Raw genomic sequence first — 16918 nt, 5'->3', positions numbered from 1 at the left:
GGATAGGACCAGTGCTGTTTTCTAGAAAAAGTGGTGCCGGAACTCACCATGAACTCCTCCCTCATTCTCTTAGGGCAAATATTTAATCCCCTGGGAGCAGTCAAGTACAACATTCCTTGTAATGCTAGAGAAGACATGCGAGGGAATGTTTGGTCCAGCCAGTCAAAACTTCCTGTTCCTCCTGGCTGGAGCATCCTTCCTTTTGCATGTGGTAGAAGGTAGGCATGACCTAACCTATCCAGGTAGCAAAAGGACGAGTCACGTAGCACACCTCTCTCTTTTTCACTTCCCTCGTTGTTTGACTAGCTTTTAGCTAGGACTGCTCTGCTAGCAGGACCAGTGGTCAGGGATGATGGGAACTGCAATAAAAAAAGCTGTAGTCCAAATTTGGGGAAACCCTGTTCTAAACTAAAAAATAAAATAAAAAATCCCCAATGTTGCAATCTTTCCTCAGAGGGGAGTCACTCCATCTCCTTGTTCATGTCTAGAGGTCCGGAGGGTGGCAACATGAGAAGGGGCCTTCTCTGCAGTGGCTCCCCATCTGTGGAAGGGAGGTTTGCCTTCATTATACACCTTTAGGCGCTAGGCAAAAATGTTCCTTTTTAACCAGGGCTTCGGTTAATCTGATTGACATCCTATGCCCTTTTAAAATGTGTCTCCTTTTTTGGGGGGGGTTGTTATTGAGTTGTTGTTTGTATTTTGATTATATATATTGTGGTTTTTATGTTGATCTTTTCTGTGAACCTCCCTGAGACCTCCGGGTATAGGGCAGTATATAATTTATAATAATAATAATAATGATGATGATAATAATAATAATAATAATAATAATAATAATAATAATAATAATAATAATGTTCGTTGCTCTTTTCTGAAACCTTCTCTAAGTCTACAATATCCTTTCTGATGTGGTGACCAGAACATGAGATACAACCCATTATGTCTACATGCTTTTAGACATTTTATTTCTTTTTTAAAAAAATTTTCTTATGAATATTTTTATATTGTTTTAAGTACCGTAAAACCGTTTCATGGTATACAACCATTAAGCGGTAAATAATTACTGATAAATAAATAAATAAATAAATAAATAAATAAATAAATAAAGCAGTACAGTGGTACCTTGGTTCCCAAATGTAATCTGTTTCGGAAGTCTGTTCCAAAACCAAAGCATTCTAAAACCAAGGTGTAGTTTCCCATAGAAAGTAATGCAAAATGGATTAATCCATTCCGGGCTTTTAAAAACAACCCCTAAAACAGCAATTTAACATTAAGTGTACTATCTAATGATACCACTGAGCCATTAAATGAAAGCAATAATTAATGTACTATACTATAAAATAAATAAGACAATATTGTAGATGATAAAAATTGAAATTATTTTTTTCCCTTACGTGCACTGATGATAGTCATTGTTTGGATGAGGGGCTTTTATCCAGTTCTGCAGTCACACAATCAATCAATCAATCAATCAATCAATAGCTGAACTGGGTTCCACACAGTCACAAACACAAGTCACAAAAACGAAGTCACAAGTCAGTCCCATAAAACAAAGAACAAGTCACAGTCAAAAAAACGGAAAAGCCACACAAACAAAAACGGAAAAAATTAGCAAAAACGGAAGCTTCAAATATCACCTCTGTCTTGCGTGAGGACTCAACAGCCAACAGACTCAACAGGAAGCTTCTGATTAGCAGCGGAAGTCTCAATTTACAAATGGAACACACTCAACAGGAAGCAGAACATGTTCTGCTTCCAAGGCAAAGTTCACAAACCAAAACACCTACTTCCGGGTTTGCAGCGTTCTATTTCCAAGTTGTCCATAAACTAAACTGTTCTAAAACCAAGGCACCCCTGTAATTCATTAAAACATTTTAATGGATGAAAAGTGTGGCCCAATAAATCACGCAGTAAATTATGATGATGAGTGGAAAGAGTGGAATTGGGGATGGAGGCAATATGCCAAGTGCTGGGAATCGCAGGTGTGGGGATACTGCCCTGTGCCCTGATCCTGTTTGCTGGTTTCCCACTGGTGTTTGGTTGGCCACCGTAAGAGCAGGTTGCGGGGAGGGAAACCCCTAACGGCATAGAAAGTTTGCAAAATTCAAATTTAAAAGCTCTTTTTTATTATTCTTATTCAAAACATGTGTTGGCAGGGGCGTGCCTACCAGATGCTTGCTTTAGCAAATGATTAGCATATCATTCACTATGCTGGGACGTACTGCTAAATATATAATGATGGTGGTTATTTGTTATTTTTTTAATGTTAATTACAGTACAATAAAACAAACTTTAAATGGACTGAAAAGTCTCATTTGGCAAAAACCCTACAAACAGTTTCCAAGAAAACGTCAGTGTAAACAAATGCTGGTTCTGAATTCTTCAGAACTATTCGTAATGAACAATGTAAAGAAGCAGAGGAAGGCAACCAGGTGCCAGATCTCCATCTTGGTGTCCCAGACTTGCTCCTAGAAGAGCGGACTCCAGCATGGACCAGGGGTGTAGAACCTCAGGCCTGGTCCTCAGGACTCTTCCCAGGTCATGGTCTTCACTGATCCTGCTCCACATACCTTAGTAGTCAAATGGTTTTGCCTGGCTTCTGGAATATATCCTTGGACTGTGATCATTGTAATTACATCAGAGTCATGGGCTTTCTATAGGTACCGTAATTACGACATGTGAATTAATATTTTGCAGTACTTCTTTCATTGCAGTTACAATAACGGGCAGATTGTTGTGAGCTTCTAACTGTTGCATTTGCATCCCATCTGTTTCTCCAATGAGCTCAGGGTGGTGTGAATGGTTCTGCCCACCCCTACTTAATGCCCACAGCAACCTTGTGAGGTAGGTGAGACAGAGAGACAGCGGCTGGCCCAAGCTCGCCCAAGCAGTTTCATAGCTGAGTAAGGATTTGAACCCTGGTCTCCCAGGTCCTAGTCCAACACTAACCACCACACCACACTGGCTCTCATATTGTGATTATGTTTCTTTTTAATTGATTCTTTCCCTCCCTGTGTGAATGTGGAAATGTGTATTTATGATCCTTTTTTCATTCCTTCCTATCTGCCTATCTAGAAACTGCAGCCTCTTTTGCCATCTACTGATCTACCGTATTATAAAATACCACTTATTAAAGTCGTCGTCCCCCAACAAAGCGATTCCCATATTCATCTGTATGATGCTGGTCAAACCAAAGTTCTAAGGAGAAAAATAGAAGACTTTCAAACCTCTCGTCTGTATTGGCACTATAGTTCTTCAAGTGATAGGGGGGAAGGAAGGAAGGAAGAGGAGGAAGGAAGAGGAGGAATGAGGGAGGGAGAGGAAGGAGGGAAGGAGAGAGAGAGAAGGGGAAGAAGAAGCGGAAGAAGGATGAGGAGGGGAAGGAGTGGAGGAAGGAGAGGGGGGATAGAGGAGGAGGAAGAAGAGGAGGAAGGAGAAGAGGAAGGAAGGAAGGAAGGAAGGAAGGAAGGAAGGAAGGAAGGAAGGAAGGAAGGAAGGAAGGAAGGAAGGAAGGAAGGAAGCAAAGAAAGAAAGAAAGAAAGAAAGAAAGAAAGAAAGAAAGAAAGAAAGAAAGAAAGAAAGAAAGAAAGAAAGAAAGAAAGAAAGAAAGAAGGGATTTCTGTTCACATAGAATTATTGGCCTGGTTGGCAGAAATCGGTTCCCAACCAGCAGCCCCTCCCCGCCGCCCAGAGCTCAGCAACCCCTCAGAAGGTGTGACTTGGAGCTCGGCGGTGGGGCGTCCAGCGCAACGAAGCTGGAATGCGGGCGCTCGTGTGAAGTGATTGTTGCCAGAAGCGCCTCGACGTCTCCGTCCCGCTGTCCTGGAGCGGCGGCTCAGTGGTCCCGTGGTGGAGCTGCGCGGTCGCTGCAGGTCGCTAGGCTGAGAGAGCGGCTGGGAGACCCCCTTATCAGCCAAGACCTCCTCGGGCAGGGTCCCTGGTCGTTACAGCCGGAAGAGGGGCCGAAGGAAGGAGCGAGCCGGAGAGGCTGTCAGGAGTGGAAGCAGTGGGTCCTCCTTCACCTCGGCGTCGCGGGTCCGCGGTGCTTTCCAGTCCCGGAGGTAAAGCTCTCTCCGTCTTGGAAAGAGGGCGTTGGGTCGCAGGCGAGGCGGATCTGGACACCCGAGTCGCGGCTGAGGAGTGATGGCTTGTTGGCAGAAAGAAGACCCTGGAGACGGTTCCAGTCTAGGCTTTGACAGGCAGCGTGCTTGGTGGGGAGGGCAGTGGAGGGGCGGAGGAAGGGGGAGCATGGGGGCAAGGCGGTGTGGTCTGTGCGCCGCTGCCATCTGGACTGCCTCCTGCCTGAAACCCTGGCGAGCTGCTGCCAGTCAGTGTAGGCAGAACTGCGCTAGGTGGACCTGTGATCTGAGTCGGGAGAAGGCAGCTTCCTCTGGTCCTGTGGTCGGATTCGGCATGCGCTAAAGGTGCTGGTCACGGGCGTAGCCAGGATTTATTGGAGCGGCAGGCTTTATGGGGGGTGAGGCAGAACCGAGTTACCTGCGAGACTGCGACACAATTGGTCAGTTAGTTAAGTATTTTTATTTATTCACAGTGGTACCTCGGGTTACAGAAGCTTCAGGTTACAGACTCCGCTAACCCAGAATTAGTACCTCGGGTTAAGAACTTTGCTTCAACATGAGAACAGAAATCATGCTCCGGCAGCGCAGTGGCAGCGGGAGGCCCCATTAGCTAAAGTGGTACCTCAGGTTAAGAACAGTTTCAGGTTAAGAACGGACCTCCGGAACGAATTAAGTTCTTAACCCGAGGTACCACTGTACTTGATTTAGGGGAGCAGCTGTCCCCCTGTACGCCCGTGGCACTGGTGTAGTTTGCTTGTTGCTAAAGCATCCATGACAGATTGCCAACCAGCTTCTGCCTAAAAACATCCAATGAAAGGGAGTCCACAACCCCCTGAGGAAGTCTATTCCAGACCATTTTGCTGAGTTGGAGTCGTGAGGGTGTGGCGGTGTCTATGACAGAAAACATAAGCGCTTCGTTTGCATTGTTGTTGCATTTAAACCCGTGGTGTTAATTCGTGATCCTGTTGCTTCAGTCAAATTTTGTTTGCTTACCCGGCCGGAGATCAGTCAAATGAATTTGCTGAGAGGCGGGATGTACATTGAAATAGAAAATGAATGTATATAACAGGCTCGCTACATTGAAAAGAGTGCACCGCCCACCAGCTGAGATGTGCGCCCGCAGACACACAAACACACACGTCTATCCAGAGGGCAGCTGGAACGGAGGCTGGCGAGACTTTGCCAGTAAAATTGTTCCAGGGCTGATCTTCTACAAGGATAAGATGCGTGTGTTCCCATTTGCTATTATGTTGATGCTCAGATTGCTGCTTGTGTTGGCGTAGACACTCAGCAAGGCTCCATGCTCACCATCCAGCAAATATTAACTTAGGTAATGCGTGAAATCCCGATGTTTAGGGGTGTTTTTTGGTTTTTTGCGCTATTGTGACCCTAAACTTGCTGCCTTATTTTATTCCCCATCATCTCTCAATCTGTATTTTTCTGTGAGAGATCTCTCTCTTCTTTCAAGAGCATCGCACTGGGTATTTTAAAAATATTTTTAAAGGGATCTGTAGCCTCCTCGGGGCATCCAGTCAACCTGCCTGGGTTCATCTGGTTATCTACAGAATCATGATCAACCACAATAGCCTGCTTCATATAAAAATGCGTTTGTATATCATACATATACATAATTATAAAGCAATGAAAGAGGCTTTCGACACCTTGAATAAATACTTATTATTTATCACATTTATACCCCACCTTTCCTCCCAGGAGCTCAAGGTGGTGAACATAGTCCCCCTCCTAGAATCGTAGAGTTGTAGAGTTGGAAGGGACACTGAGGGTCATCTAGTCCACCCCCTGCAATGCAAGCATCTCAGCTAAAGCATCCATGACAGATGGCCATCCAGCTTCTGCTTAAAAACATCCAATGAAGGAGAGTCTACAACCCCCTGAGGGCGTCCATTCCAGTCTATTTTACCCTCACAACAACCCTGCAAGGCAGCTTAGGCTGAGAGTGTGTGACTGGCCTGAGGTCACCAAGTGAGCTTCATCACGGAATGGGGATTTGAACCCTGGTCTCCCAGGTCCTTGTCCAACGCTCTAACCATTGTACCACACTGGCTTTCATTGTGCGTTCCACCTCTCATCTTACCATACCTCACACGGTTGTTTTGAGGATCAAATGGGGAGACTGAGAACCATGTCCCTTGTGTATCTGGGAAAAAAGGTGAGATATAAATGCAACAACAGTCCCCCTTGGTAGTTCCTCAGGGGAGGGGGGCGCAGCCCAGGAAAGGGCCTTCTCTGTGGTGGCCCCTAAGCTGTGGAATTACCTCCCTACAGAGGTGCATCTGGTACTTTCATTATAGAGCTTCCAGAGGAGGCTGAAGACACACCTCTTTACCTTGGCTTTTGACACTTGAGGTGCATGTTTTTGGGAGCAACCTTATTTTTATGTTTCTAGGTTTCTTTAACATGCTTTTGATATTGTGTTTTAATGTGCTGTAACGTGTTCTGGGACCTTAGGGTGAATGACAGGCTAATAATAATACTAATAGGTAAAAAGGTAAAGGTAAAGTACCCCTGGATGGTTAAGTCCAGTCAAAGACGACTATGGGGTTGTGGCACTCATCTCACTTTTAGGTTGGGGGAGCCGGTGTTTGTCCACAGACAGCTTTCTGGGTCATGCGGCCAGCGTGACTAAACTGCTTCTGGTGCAATGGGACAACGTGAGAGAAACCAGAGTGCACAGAAACACCGTTTACCTTCCTGCCACAGTAGTACCTATTTATCTACTTGCACCGTCGTGCTTTTGAACTGCTAGCTTGGCAGGAGCTGGGACAGAGCAACGGGAGCTCACTCTGTTGTGGGGATTCAAACTGCCGACCTTCTGATCAGCAAGCCCAAGAGGCCCAGTGGTTTAGACCACAGCACCACCCGAGTCCCTACAAAATAAAATAATAATAATAATAATAATAATAATAATAATAATAATAGTAATAATGTGCCCTTCCAAAAGGGGGAAAGAAGTATATATTTTCTCATATTTGCATTAAAAAAATGCTTTCGTTGTGATGTGGTGGGGCGGGTAATCTATAACAGGTGTTCCTATTTGGAGAGAGGCAAATGTCTCATTTGGAGACTTCCCCCTTCCACACCCTCCCCAAATGGAGAGCAAGGATATTATGAATGGCCTTGCCTGTGCAACCCTTTCATTGAGGACAGCTCAGCTTCCCCTTCCTACCCAATAAGTCAACCTAAGTTTTGTAGGCTGGGGCTGGGTGGGGGAAACGGGTTGGGAAACACAGTCAGATTTTTTTTCCACACAAGTGGGCCTTGTTGGTGGGGAGCCCGTGATGGTGTCCAGGGGCATTCTGAGAAGAGGGCTGTTTCTTATTTCATTTTCATTTTCCTTTCATTCCTCCTCCCACCCCAACAATGAGAAGAGATAAAAGCCTCCCCTGAAACCTGCGGCGTATAAAATATCTTCGATTGGAATTCCAGAAGCGCCAGGATATTAATGGGAGGCTTGTGATTCTCAGGCATGAATGGTGTGTGTGCAAGATGTATGCAGAGCAATGTGGTTTTTCTATCAAGATCCAGAAGGGTAGCTGTCTCAGATTCCAGCGGTGCGAGAAGGAGGGCTCAGTGTGCGGCAGCATGCCCTGATGAAGGAGCTTCTGGGAAAGGACCATTGTTCAAGGGTGGAACATCTGCTTTGCTTGCAGAAGGCCCCAGATTAAACCCCTGGCATCTCCAGGTAGGGCTGGGAAAGGTGCCCTACCGAGACCCTGGAGAGCAGCTGTCAGTCAGTGTAGGCAATACAGTGGTACCTTGGTTTGCAACCGTTTTGGATTACAACCACGTCAAACCGGAAGTGCGTGTCCTTTTTTTTGGATTGTTGTTGTTGTTTAGTCATTTAGTAGTGTCTGTCCGACTCTTCGTGACCCCATGGACCAGAGCACGCCAGGCAGTTCTGTCTTCCGCTGCCTCCCGCAGTCTGGTCAAACTCATGCTGGTAGCTTCGAGAACACTGTCCAGCCATCTCGTCCTCTGTCGTCCCCTTCTCCTTGTGCCCTCCATCTTTCCCAACATCAGAGTCTTTTCCAGGGAGTCTTCTCTTCTCATGAGGTGGCCAAAGTACTGGAGCCTCAGCTTCAGGATTTGTCCTTCCAATGAGCACTCACGGCTGATTTCCTTAAGAATGGAGAGGTTTGTTCTTCTTGCAGTCCATGGGACTCTCAAGAGTCTCCTCCAGCACCATAATTCAACCCATATTTGGGGGGGGGTTACAACCCATTTGGGGGGGGGGAGGCCCCATTGGTGAAAGCGCGCCTTGGGTTACAACCTGTTTTGGTTTACAACTGGATCTCTGGAACGGATTATGGTTGTAAACCAAGGTACCACTGTACTGAGTTAGATGGACTGGTGGTCTGACTTAATATAAGGCAGCTTCCCATAGGAGCCAACTCCTAGGGGCCAAGGTCCCTTTGTCTCCCCTCCCCCAAATAAAATATTTGAGGGGGCTGTACGCCCAAAGGTTGGTGGGCATTGCCATTCAAATGGTAATGTGCCACCATTCAAATTGTGTCTGTGTTGTCAAATGAAATGTTACCTTCAGTTGGCTAATACCACACAGAGACACACAAGGACAGGTTGGAACGTGGACCAGGATTTTAAACATTGAGGACAAAGCGCCACAAAGAGTCAGAGATCTGTTTGATGTTTCTGTGCATACAAAATAAGAACAGTGATCAGGTTGTACAATCAAATTGGATTTGGTGCTCTGGAGTCGAGTACAACAAACTCACTCTTCCTGCCCCCCACACGGACTTTTCGTGAGAAGGACAGTGATGGGAAGATACACCAGGAAGCATGAGATAATAATTGTGTTTTTTTCCACCAAACCTGTGGGAATGTTCAAGGTGGCAGGAGAGGTAGGTCAGGCTGAGAAGCAATGACTTGGGCCAAGGTCACCCAATGAGCTTTGTGGCTGATTGGGGATTTGAACCCTGGTCTCCCAGGTCTCCTAGCATGACACTCTAACCACTATGCCACGCTGGTTCTCATTGTATATCCTGAAGCATGTCCAGCATCAATCCATCACTGATAGTGCATTAGTGATGGACTGATACTGGGCCATCCATGCAATTCTCTGCTTTGTTAGTTGTTCTGTGATGTTTCCCGAGTGTTACTGCTTTATTGCCACATGGAAGGGGCACCCTTGCCTTCGTTATGCACCTTTAGGCATAATAATAATAATGATAATGATAATAATTTATTGTTTGTACCCCACCCATCTGGCAGGTCTCCCCAGCCACTCTGGACGGCTTCCAACAAAGATTGAAAAATACATAAAAATGTCACACATTAAAAACTTCCCTAAACAGGACAGCCTTCAGATGTCTTCTAAATGTCAGGCAGTTGTTTATCTCTTTGATATCTGATGGGAGGGCGTTCCACAGGGCGGGTGCCACTACCAAGAAGGCCCTCTGCCTGGTTCCCTGTAGCTTTGCTTCTTGCAGTGAGGGGACCGCCAGAAGGACGTCAGCGTCCGGGCAGAATGATGGGGGTGGAGACGTCCTTCAGGTATACTGGGTTGAGGCCATTTAGGACTTTAAAGGTCAACACCAACACTTTGAATTGTGCTCAGAAATGTACATGAGCTCAGATAATCATGAATGCACAATGGAAAGGACATCTGGAGGGTTTCTCTTTTAGTAGTGCAGGGAACGTGGAGACAAGGCATATCAACAGCTGCTAGCCAAGCTGGCCATATTTTACCTCCATTATTGAAGTCATTATGCTTCTGAATACCAGTTGCCGGGAATTGCAACTGGTTGCTATTGCAATGATGTCCTACTTGCAGGATGCCTACTGGCATCTACTTGGCCACGGTGATGACAGGATTCTGTAACAGATTGGTCATTGGCCTGATGCAGCAGACTCTTCTCATGTTCTTACTGTGGACTAGAGACATGTAGAAGCAGCAGTGGCAGGAGGAGTGGCGTCATCAATGCACACATGCCTTGAAGGTGCGGTCCTAGCCACACCATCCATTTAAAGCACATCCAATGCAAATTTAAAGCACATAACTTCCCACTCCCAAAAAAATCCTGGGAACTGTAGTTTGTTAAGGCTGGGAATTGTAGCACAGTGAGAGGGGGGGCACAGTTCCCAGGATTCTTTGGGGGAAGGATGAACTCAGTGGGACTGCTGTCGGCAAAAGGCATTCCATCTGTTTCTAGGACCTGAGCATTTATCCCTCCAATACCTTGATTTGGGCAGAATGGACTTCTCTCTCTCTCTCTCTCTCTCTCTCTCTCTCTCTCTCTCTCTCTCTCTCTCTCTCTCTCTTATTTTTTTCAAGATTTTTAGAATAACAACATTTCCCTATTCATCTTAACACCAAATTCATCTTGTCTGACCCCACCCCCCGTTTTTCAATTTTTTTACATTTCTTCCCCTTGCATATACAGGGTTACATATGCTTCAGGTTACATACGCTTCAGGTTACACACTCCGCTAACCCAGAAATAGTGCTTCAGGTTAAGAACATTGCTTCAGGATGAGAACAGAAATCATGCTCCGGCGGCGCGGCGGCAGCAGGAGGCCCCATTAGCTAAAGTGGTGCTTCAGGTTAAGAACAGTTTCAGGTTAAGAATGGACCTCCGGAACGAATTAAGTACTTAACCCCAGGTACCACTGTAATTACTTTTCCAATTAATTTCCAAGTCTTATTTTTTTCTAAGATATCCAGCTATCTCATAAATGCTACACCAATCCTGCTAATGTTCTACCATGTTTACAGTGCTCTTTAACATAATCTATGCAGGACACGGGTGGCGCTGTGGGTAAAACCTCAGTGCCTAGGACTTGCTGATTGCATGGTCGGCGGTTCGAATCCCCACGGCGGGGTGAGCTCCCGTCGTTCGGTCCCAGCTCCTGCCCACCTAGCAGTTCGAAAGCACCCTTAAGTGCAAGTAGATAAATAGGTACCGCTTATAGCGGGAAGGTAAACGGCGTTTCTGTGTGCTGCGCTGGTGCTGGCTCGCCAGCTGCAGCTTCGTCATGCTAGCCACGTGAACAGCGCCAGCTCACGGCCTCTTGAGCGAGATGAGCACGCAACCCTAGAGTCGGACACGACTGGCCCGTATGGGCAGGGGTACCTTTACCTTTTAACATAATCTATACATTTTATCCAATCTTGCTTGAATTTCTTCTTGTCTTGATGCCTGAACTTCACAGTAAATTCCACCATTTCGGCATAGTCTATCATCTTGTTTATCCATTTTTCCTTTGTTAGTACGCCATCTTCTTTCCGCTTTGGGGCAAATAACATTCTAGCAGCCGTGGCAGCGTACATAAATAGTCTCTTTACATTCTTTGGTATTTCTTCCCCCATTATTCCAAGCAAAAAAGGCTTCTGGTTTTTTATGAAAAGTTATCTTAACCATTGTTTTTAATTCATTATATATCATTTCCCAGAAGTCTTTTGCTTTTTCACAAGTCCACCACGTGTGAAAAAAGCACCTCCATTGTCTTTACATTTCCAACATATTTTGGAGGAATGGGCAGAATGGACTTCTGGTCTCTGATAAAGTGCTAATTATGAACACAAAAGCATAATATGAGCCTGCTGGATCCGGCCAATGGCCAACTAGTCCAGCATCCTCTTGCAATGCCTACCCAAATGTCTATGGGGAACCTGCAAGCAGGACCTGAGCACAGGAGCATTCTTCTCCAACCAGTGATTTCCAGCACTTGGAACTCAGAAGCAATTGGTTGGAGACAGAGCATAGCCATTGTGGCTCATAGCCGTGGGAAGCCCTCTCCTCCATGGATTTGTCTAACCACCTTTTAAGGACATCCAAGTTGGTGGCCATCAGGAACGAGGCCCATTATTTCACTGCGTGAAGAAGTCCTTTCTTTTCTCTGTCTTGAATCTTCCAAGATTCAGCAGCAGCGGATGCCCACGAGTTCTAGTGTTGTGAACAGAGGGAGAACTTTTTCTCTATCCACTTTATCCATGCCGTGCATCACCATATGAACTTCTATCATGTCGCCTCTTACTTGCCTTTGCTCTAAGCCACTGTTTCCCAAACTTGGGTCTCCAACTACAATTCCCATCATCCCTCACCACTGCCCCTGCTAGCTAGGGATGATGGGAGTTGTAGTCCCAAATAAAAGCTGGAGCCCCATGTTTGGAAAAAACTGCTCTAAACTAACAAGTCCCAAACGCTGCAACCTTTCCCCATAGGGAAGTCGCTCCATTCCCTTGATCATGTTGGTTGCCCTTCTCTGAAATTTCCCCAAGTTCCAACTCTACAATATTATAGAGGCTTACTTGGAAGGAAGCGTCGCTGAATGGAGCCAGGCTAATTTCCAAGCGTGCTTAGGATGGCGGCTTTTTTTTTTTTTACTTTAGGATGGGGGCTTGTTTGCTTAGCAATTTGCAATGGGTGAGATCCGAGAGAGGAGCCGGCTTCGTTCTTCCGCTTTCACTCAACAGCCCCCATTTGCGTTAATTTTGCAAATTTGGGAAACAGAAGAACAAGACCGCCCGGCTGAAACCTCTCCAAGGACATTCTCCCAAGGCGCATAGCTGTCAACGTTTCCCTTTTTTTTAAGGGAAATCTCCTTATTCCCAATAAGATTCCTCGCAAGAAAAGGGAAAAGTTGACAGCTATGCCCAAGGGCTGCTCGCCGGAAGGGATTTTTCTGGACGTTGAACGTCGGGTCAGCAAAGAATGTCACCGGGTTATACAAATAATTCGTCTGGTTAAAGCATAATTTGGGGGCTAGGGCATTCCAGGGATTCGACCCTTCTACTTGAATATGAGTCCTACATGGAATCCAGTGGAACTGCTCAGATGAGACTGGCATTTTTACCCTGGTCTTTGGTACCTGAGATATGCGTTTTCAGGACCTACTCCTATTCTTGTGAATGTCATCTTTTAACCGTTTTTAATTGATTTTTTTAAATTGTCGTATCCTCTCTTGGGACCTGCTGGTGAACGGCGGATAATAATGAAAATAGTAGTAGATAATGATAATAATTATTATTTTCCCTGTACGTAGAAGGAAAGGAAGCCACCAGCTTACAAACGTGTGTTTCTGGATAGCAGGGAAGCCCACTGAACTCAGAGGAACTTGCTCCCGAGTAAATGTGCGTAGAATTGCGTTGCTGTTTCACTTCCCCTCTATTTTGTTATTCATTACTTATTTCAGATTTTCAAATTTCGTTTCCCTGCGGTTCATTTCAAACGCTGCCTTCTTAGCACCCCTTTTCTGAAATCATGGGTGCGTCCTAAAAGGCTAAAAAAGGGAGAGCTAAAAATTCCTAATTATCCATTCTATAACAATCCAGGCACGTAGACCAGGTATACAGCGTCCAAACATTGCTGAGCCTGTGATCCTATGAGAGTGCGCTCCAACGGACGCAATGGGCTTTACTTCCGAGTAAACGTGCGCAGGATTTTGCGTCCCGAATGTAGGAACGTTCTGTCCACCCTGACTTTTAGGCGTTGTGCAAAATGACGACGGCAGATTCGTGCAATTCATTTTTCCATCCTCTCTGCGATTTGCTTAAGCGCATTTGGAACAATTCCTGTAGCTGATATTAAAAGACAGAGATCATATAAATCGTCCCGAGTTTCCAGATGTGGAGGCCAACTTTTGTAGCGCGTGTTGATTTAGTAGATTTATTGATTTAGTTATTTTTTTAAATCCCCTCCCCAATATTATCTGCGATAGGTATTGGGGGAGGAATGCCCATTATAGTAGCTTACGTAGTTGAGGGCTGTGTTTTTGGGAGGTGGGGGTATTGTCATCAGAATTATGTCGAGTCTTTCTTTTCTTTTTTTTAATGGTCCTGTTAGCTTTATGCGTATGACTAAGATGCAAGACTAAATTTGCAAGGGGTGGTGGGTAGAGAGCTCTGAATTAGTTGGGTGATACTGTTCAGTAAACACAGCTGAGCTGAAGAACTCTGACAATCGAACTGTGTGCGCCAAGATGTTCTGCGTGCCATTAATGTGCAGGGCAGAAAGATATTCTATTTACCATTGCTTCGGGTTGACCTTTGCAAATTCTGCAAGTTTCCGTGTGTCTGTGTGTATATGCGCGCGCGCGCACTAGTAGCGGTTGCACCCCTGCTATTCTGCTCCCCAACCCCCTGCCACTCCCCCACATTAACCCCCTAGAGTTCCCCCCTCCCACCCCATGCAACTACTAAGCTCGCTTTTCACCTTCCCAACACTGTTTCTGAAACTGCTTCTCTCTTGTGGTCTGCAACCCTGTTTTGCTCCCCTGTTTTCACCTGCACCCCATTTCTCCCTGTCCTTTCACATAAGCACCTCTTGCACGTAAATCACACCTGTAGAAACCTCCTGCGCGTACGTGTGTGTGTATCTCGTATGTATCATCTGTAGTGATAAAATCTTAATTTTCTGCTTGAAATGACCACTTTTGTCCGTTAAGGCAAACGGGTTTTTGAGTCCCTAGAAATTAAATTCCTTTTCAGGGAGCTGAGAAAGGCACATGGGGGAAAACCACGACCATATCTGGCCCAGGGATTTCCTCCAATAAATGTTCATCTCGCTCATTATGCGGGCTCGATTCATCCAGCTTTATTTCAGCGGCTCTTTTTATCATTGCCCTATCAGGTAAAGGTAAAGGGACCCCTGACCATTAGGTCCAGTCGGAACCGACTGTGGGGTTGCGGCGCTCATCTCGCTTTATTGGCTGAGGGAGCCGGCGTACAGCTTCAGGGTCATGTGGCCAGCATGATAAGCCGCTTCTGGCAAACCAGAGCAGCTCACGGAAACGCCATTTACCTTCCCGCCGGAGCGGTACCTATTTATCTACTTGCACTCTGACGTGCTTTCAAACTGCGAGGTTGGCAGGAGCAGGGACCGAGCAACGGGAGCTCACCCGTCGCGGGGATTCGAACCGCAAACCTTCTGATCGGCAAGTCCTAGGCTCTGTGGTTTAACCCACAACGTCACCCGTTATTACTACTGTATTCATATTATCATTCAGCACCGTCGGCGTCTATAGCTCTCCTGTTCGCGAGAAGCTTGCTATCACTATCGATCAGGCACACAGTTAAGACTCAGAAGTGGCTTCCGCCCAAGAATCCTGGGACTTTGGGAATTGTAGCTCTGTGGGGGAACTACAGTTCCCAGAATGGTTTTTGGGGGGAGAGAAGCCATGTGTTTTAAAAGTGCATTGGACCTGCTTTAAATGATTGGTGTGGATCTGCCCATAGCTAAATTCTTAAGAGGCAATCTAGTGGAAATGTCAAGGAAGCATGAATGTGACCGCCTCAGACTGGAATGACCGTCTTTCTCCTGGAAAATAACAAGTCCTTCAGTGGTGCTCTGGCCTGGGTAAGGGGGCATTTAAGCCACAGATTTAAAAGTGCATAAGTGAGCGTGGATTGTGACTTTCTTTTGTTGTTAGAGGACAGTGCTGAAGAGCCGAAGGACGTGCAGGACATCTTTAGACAGCATATTTTGCGGAACATCCTCCAAAACGGCTACCCTTCCCTATAGAACCTATATAGGGTAACGGGTTCTATTAATTGATTGATTAATTAATGCATAATACGCACAGCCCATTCATGTCTAGCAGAAGGACATTCACCCGTGTAAGATTTTTCTTTTCTTTTCCCTTAGAAGGGGGCCGCTGGCGAGGAAGAATCGCTACATTATTTATGTCAAAAATTCCCAGTGCATGTATGGAGGGGAAAGTATCCCCCAAATTCCCTATAACCTCCTCCCTGACCCCTGCATTCTTGAGCGCGAGCGCACAAAATATTAGACGGACAAAACCCTTCTTTTTTTTGTACCCAGATTGAAAGCAGAACTTGTTCTATGGGTATTTTTTTTTTTTTTTGAAAGGAAAATAATACGGCCTGGGGGGATTGTTGTATGATTTTATGAAGCCATAAATACTTGAATGCCCTCGTACACGACCAGAACTTCGGGATTACGTGTGTGGAGGGAAATGTGGGGCAGTGGCTGGTTTTGTAGTGGGAAAGGGGGGCTGGCGTAAAAAAAGGTTATCCTGTGTAGGCTATTAAATTGCAACTTGATCCTGGCAAGCGTCCTCTTCCCCCTCCCCAACCCGCCCCCACCTCCCTGACCGGGCTCAGTTCTCCGAGAAGTTCTCCTCCGCACGCCCTATTTAAATGAAGGCTCGGGGGAAAGTCCCGGCTCTTTTATAATGAATGGATTCCGCTTTCCGCCTCGCGTTCCTGCTTGCGCGGGCGCTCATCGACTCCCAAACCAAACCTATGCAAGTCCATTCGCTCATGCCATAGAATAATGCCCCCTGTTGTTCTGCTTCTTCCTATTCTCTCCCCCCCCCCCCAATTTATTACCAGCCCTTCACACTCGGGTCCCCTACGGTGGGTTACAATAATTAAAAACACAACGTGAATATTTAAACCCAGTGTGTTTACGCGATATGGATAACATCTGAAAAACAATTCAAAGGTACAAAAATAAGGGAATATTTATATAGTGTAAGGTAGATTCAGGACAGATAAAAGAAAACGACTTCTTAGCACAGCCTGTGGAACTCTCTGCTACAGGAGGCAGTGGTGGCCACCAACTTGGATGGCTTTAAAAGAGGGTAGGGCAAATTCATGGAGAAGTCCATCGGTGATGACTAGCCATCAGGGCTATGATCTGCTTCTGAAAACCAGTTGTTGGAAACCACAGGAGGGGAAGAGCGTTTTTGTGCTTGGGTCTTGCCTGAGGTCATCTGGTTGGCCACTGTGAGACCAGGATGCTGGACTAAATGGGCCACCGGCCTGATCCAGCAGCCTCTTCTTTTCTTCTTATTAGTAGTAGTATTTTACGTGTAATAATAATAGTGGTATTAAT

The 16918-nt window shown here is 45.9% G+C and overlaps 1 protein-coding gene across 1 annotated transcript in view; it reads left to right on the top strand.

Annotated features, from left to right (window-relative positions):
* Window positions 1-3850: 3850 nt before the first annotated feature.
* Window positions 3851-16918, top strand: part of TBX5 (T-box transcription factor 5) — a 97725-nt gene continuing 84657 nt past the window's right edge. Inside the window, exon 1 of the mRNA XM_081892412.1 lies at window positions 3851-4061. The gene's annotated coding sequence lies outside the window, so the exon portion shown is untranslated. The remainder of the gene's footprint in view (window positions 4062-16918) is intronic.

The sequence above is a fragment of the Podarcis melisellensis genome, assembly GCF_964234715.1.
Source record: "Podarcis melisellensis genome assembly, chromosome: 16".
NCBI classification, from domain to species: Eukaryota; Metazoa; Chordata; class Lepidosauria; order Squamata; family Lacertidae; genus Podarcis; species Podarcis melisellensis.
The sequence above is the reverse complement of the archived record's forward strand: the minus strand, read 5'-3'. Positions and strand labels throughout refer to the sequence as shown.